The sequence below is a fragment of the Astatotilapia calliptera genome, chromosome 9, assembly GCF_964374335.1.
Source record: "Astatotilapia calliptera chromosome 9, fAstCal68.1, whole genome shotgun sequence".
NCBI lineage: Eukaryota > Metazoa > Chordata > Actinopteri > Cichliformes > Cichlidae > Astatotilapia > Astatotilapia calliptera.
In genome coordinates this window covers 33,259,925-33,265,070 of record NC_137430.1, presented here as the reverse complement: position 1 = coordinate 33,265,070, position 5,146 = coordinate 33,259,925, and positions in this window count along the sequence as shown.

The window sequence follows — 5,146 nt, the reverse complement described above, 5'->3', positions numbered from 1 at the left end:
TGGTTTGTAGCTGTGCGGTCACGTGTTTGAGCACACGTCTATTGCGGACCTTTGCAGCGTGGTGTCACGGGAAGAGGACCACGCCCCCTCCCATTAGACGTAGGCTGTGTCCCAATTAAGAGACTGCACGCTTTTCTTTTTTTTTATTGACAAAGCACAAAATACAGATATACAGATACAAAATAGCAAACACAATGTCAGGGGATTCGTATAAGAAAGCAAAATAGACACATTCTTTTGAGAATGTTGTATGGTTTTAACATATTGTTTGGTTTCATTTAAAAAGCACCGAAAGGATGGTTTTGCGTTAGAAAATTTTGACTTATGTATATGAAATTTAGCCAATAATATCAATAAGTTAATCAAATAAAATTCGTTCGCCCTGTGCATGGGGTACTTAAAGAAACCAAACAATATTTTCTCGTAACAAAGAGAGAACTCAGAAAAGATAAAGGAAACAACAAAAACACAAAATTCTTGCCAGAAAAGATTAGTGTATAAGCATGACCAAAATAAATGAGAAAGAGGTCGTGTCCAAATTCATGGGCTGCATCCTCCTGAGGACCCAGCCTTCGCGGTCTACGTGGGCCGGGTCCTCAGAAGATCGGGTAGGCCAGAAGTAAACGGCCGTGAAATTGGACGGTCTAGCCTTCTGATTAGCGTCACCGCTGTCTCGGTGGAGTTTAATAAACTCAGCCGTCTGCTCCTTGCTATCTAAAATATAACAGGACACTGGTGTAAATTCTCGACTGTCTCATACTTCTGTTTAATCAGTTTTCTGTTTCACGTTTAGTCAGCTGTGTAAAAACCAAGGAGGAACCCACCCGGGGGATTAATAAAGTTTTATTTTATCTAATCTAATCTAATAACTTTAATCTCAGCCAAACCGATTTACTCACGAACAAACAAAACACTGAAAAAAAGCCCAACAATAACATTTTTAGGTTGTCTAAGTGACTTATATATTACGTTTAACCCGAGCAGCGATAGTCCGCGGTGATCTGAAAATGATGTGCCGGGAGTTGTGCCGTTCTCGAGCTAGCTATCGAGCTGGTGGGTAGCAGACGTCTCCGAAAACGTCGAAGCACTTTTGCAAATATGCGATACCTTGATAAACCGAGCAGATATTTGATGTTTACACAGCTACTTTCTCGCCTGAAAATATGTTAAAAGTTTATTTTGTGACACAGAAAGATTAGTATGAGTAATTTTAAAACTTAGTAGCGACCGCCATTGTTGGAAACTGGAGTTTGGCTGGGCCGCGCTATGAATTCTGGGATATGGTAGGCCACGAAGGACACACCCGACCCATCCTTCAAATTCGGGGAAAAGGAGGACGCATTTGTCGGCTGCATTCGGAGGAGTCTACGAATTTGGACAGCCTTCGGCGCGTCGCTGTGACGTAATCGGTCTACAAATGCGGCCTCAGGAGGATGCAATCCATGAATTTGGACACGACCAGCGACTGCACGCTTGAAGTACGCATTTTAAGTGCGGTTACGTCACCGCCACGCGACGATAGCTGTCCCAATTCAAAGTGTGCTCCAAATGCGCCGTCGACTTCCCCAAATATCAAGCGTGGTCCGGTGCACGCTTCGTGGTCCCATATATCCCACAATTCATAGCGCGGCAGTGGGTGTGGAGAATTGTGCCGCAAAATACCGCAGACGGGAGCGGCCGAAGAGGTTGTTTTTTTCTTTTCCAAACTTTATTGAAACCATAAAGCGAAAGGTCAGTCATTCCAGTTCAGTTTGTACAGTAGACATACAAGGAAAATAAGAGTAACAATATACAGTACAATGAAATAAGAAGGATAAATAAATAAAGGGAAAAAAAAAAGAAAAAAGGGGGGGAATGTGACAGACTCCATAACAACTTTGTATTTGAAAGTTGTGACAGTAAGTAAGTAAGTAAAATTTATTTATATAGCGCTTTTCACAGATAAAAATCACAAAGTGCTTTACAACACAGAAAATGGGAATATAAAAACAATATAACTGTAAATAAAACAATGTAAAACAATAAAACAATAAAAACAGCATAAGAAGAAATTAATCAAATTCTTTTCTAAATAAAAATGTCTTCAGCTGTTTCTTAAAATAATCAATGGAGTGAAAATTCAACAACCGTGGTGCTACAGTCTGAAAGGCCCGATCACCACGAGTTTTAAAACGAGTGCGCGGTACCACCAGCAGTCTCTGATCTAATGACCTTAAACCCCGAGAAGATGAATGTGGTTTCAGCAGGTCAGAATCAGAATCAGAATCAGAATACTTTATTGATCCCTGGGGGAAATTATTTTTTGTTACAGTGCTCCATTTTAAACCAACATTAAGACAAGACAGACAATACGCTAACTAAGAATAGTACAATATATACATATATATACATACATACATACATAAGTCACTCATAAATAAATAGTTGGAAAAGAAACATGTGTAGTTGTAGCAGCAAACAGTGTGTTAAGTGGATGCGTTGTACAGGGAGATGGCCACAGGCAGGAATGATTTCCTGTGTCGTTCAGTGGTGCTTTTCGGTAATCTCAGTCTCTCACTGAACGAGCTCCTGTGACTGACCAACATGTCATGGAGTGGGTGGGAGGTGTTATCCAACATTGTCTTTATCTTGGACAGCATCCGCCTCTCCGACACCACCTTGAGGGAGTCCAGCTCCATCCCCACAACATTGCTGGCCTTACGGATCAGTTTATTAAGTCTGTTGGCATCTGCGACCCTCAGCCTGCTCCCCCAGCATGCAACAGCATAGAGGATCGCACTGGCCACCACAGACTCATAGAAAATCCTCAGCATTTTCTGGCAGATGTTGAAGGACCTCAGTCGCCTCAAAAAATAGAGACGACTCTGGCCCTTCCTGTAAAGTGCTGTGGTGTTTTTAGCCCAGTCCAGTTTATTGTCAATGTGTACTCCAAGGTATTTATAGTCCTCCACAATGTCAACACTGACCCCCTGGATTGAAACAGGGGTCAAGTGTTTCCTGGTCTTCCTGAAGTCCACGATCAGTTCCTTGGTCTTTGCCACGTTGAGCTGCAGATGATTCTGCTCACACCACGTGACAAAGGAGTCGACCACAGCCCGGTACTCTGTCTCATCATCCCTGCTGATGCATCCAACCACCGCAGAGTCATCAGAAAACTTCTGAAGATGGCAGGTCTCTGTGCAGTGGCTGAAGTCTGTGGTGTAGAGGGTGAAGAGGAAGGGGGAGAGGACAGTCCCCTGTGGTGCCCCTGTGTTGCTAATCACCTTGTCAGACACACACTGTGGGAGACGTACATATTGTGGTCTTATATATAAGATAAATATCAGATAAATATTGAGGAGCCTGACCATGCAGGGCCCTAAAGGTTAGAACTAAAATTTTAAAATGAAACCTAAAATTTACAGGCAACCAGTGAAGGGAGGCCAAGACTGGAGTGATATGCAATCTTCTCTTGGTGCCTGTTAAGAGACGTGCTGCACCATTCTGCACAGTCTGAAGACGATTTAAGGCTGATTTGTTAAAACAAGTAAAAAGAGACGAGGACAAGGTAAGCGACCCATGTTGTAGGTGACGTCAGACGCCGGAAATTTTGGCGGAGAAAAAGCAAATGGTAGCATAGAGTTTAACAAAGGTTTTTCAAGCTTCAGTATTACCAAATATACTAATCAATTGTCATATAACTAACAACATCTGTTTTATCATCTCTAACACCCTGGAGGACAACGGGGAGAGTTTAGACGCTCTCCAAGATTACATCGACCGCTGTTTTCAAGATTTAGTAATGCAGAAGGCCCAGAGTGCATCCTCCCCGGCCAAAATTGAGACGCCGTCATCGAAGAGATATCGCCCGGCAGACTCCCCCGGTACAACATCGCCTGCCGGCAAAGACATCGCAGACATCCTGGAGTCAATCGACAAGCGATTGTCCAGTTTCGATGCGAGGCTGTCCCTGGTGGAGATTTTACACCGGGAATTTAAATCTCTGAGAGAATCCCTGGAATTCAGCCAGCAGCAGGTGGAAACGCTTGCCGCTGAAAATGCCACGCTACGGGAGTCGGTCAAATCTCTCACCGATAACGTGACCCAGCTAAACATTGAAAATAAAAAAATAAAAGAGTCCGTTATCGATCTACAAGCCCGTAGCATGAGAGATAATCTTGTGTTTTCTGGTATTCCAGAAACTGCCGGAGAGGACGCAGAGGCAACGGTGAAAAGCTTCATTAAAATCCACCTGAAGCTGCCGGAGGACACCGTAAAGAACATCGACTTCGATAGAGTACATCGCTTGGGGGGCGTGAGGTCGCGGACCGGGAGACCACGGCCTATTGTGGCCAAATTCGGTCAATTCAAACAGAAGGAACAGGTGAAGAGTCGCGGCAGAGAGCTGAAAGGAACGGACTTCAGCGTGAACGACCAGTTCCCCAAAGAGATCCTGGAACGACGCAAGGTTCTGTTCCCAATTCGACGTAGCTTCATCCAGAAAGGCTCCCGTGCTGTCATCGCCGTGGACCGGCTCTACGTGGACGGACAGCTCTACCGCGACCCCGGCACCACACCGTGGTTATATTGACTGCACTCCAGATAAGAACCCGCTACACTCGTTTCTTATTCATTCACACTTTCTCTTTTAACATGGGTTTAACCTAGTAATATCAATATGATGTCATAGCAGATTAGGGCTGGGTATCGTCACTGATTTCTAGAATCGATTCGATTCCGATTCACAAGGTCCCGAATCGATTCGATCCACGATTCGATTCGATTCGATTCGATTTTGAATCAGTCCGAAATATTATTATATGAACCATAATACCCATATGGAAAAGAAATAGTAAAAACATACATGATTTACTCATGAAAGTGGCCACTTTCTCATTACTTTCATATATTTTTTAGTAAGTATACAAAACATACAAGTTTCATTATATAATTTTTCAAGGGATATATGTGTTTTCACTCTTGTATGCTTTTCATACAAGTTTCATACAAGACAGATAAAAACTTTATAAGATTTATATATATCTTTTCCATATGAGTATATATAAAATTATGATAATTCACCTTGTATATGTACTGTCAAAAGAACCCTCTAAGCCTTGTGAATGAATTACATAAATTTCAAAATTAAGAACAGATACTAAAGCAG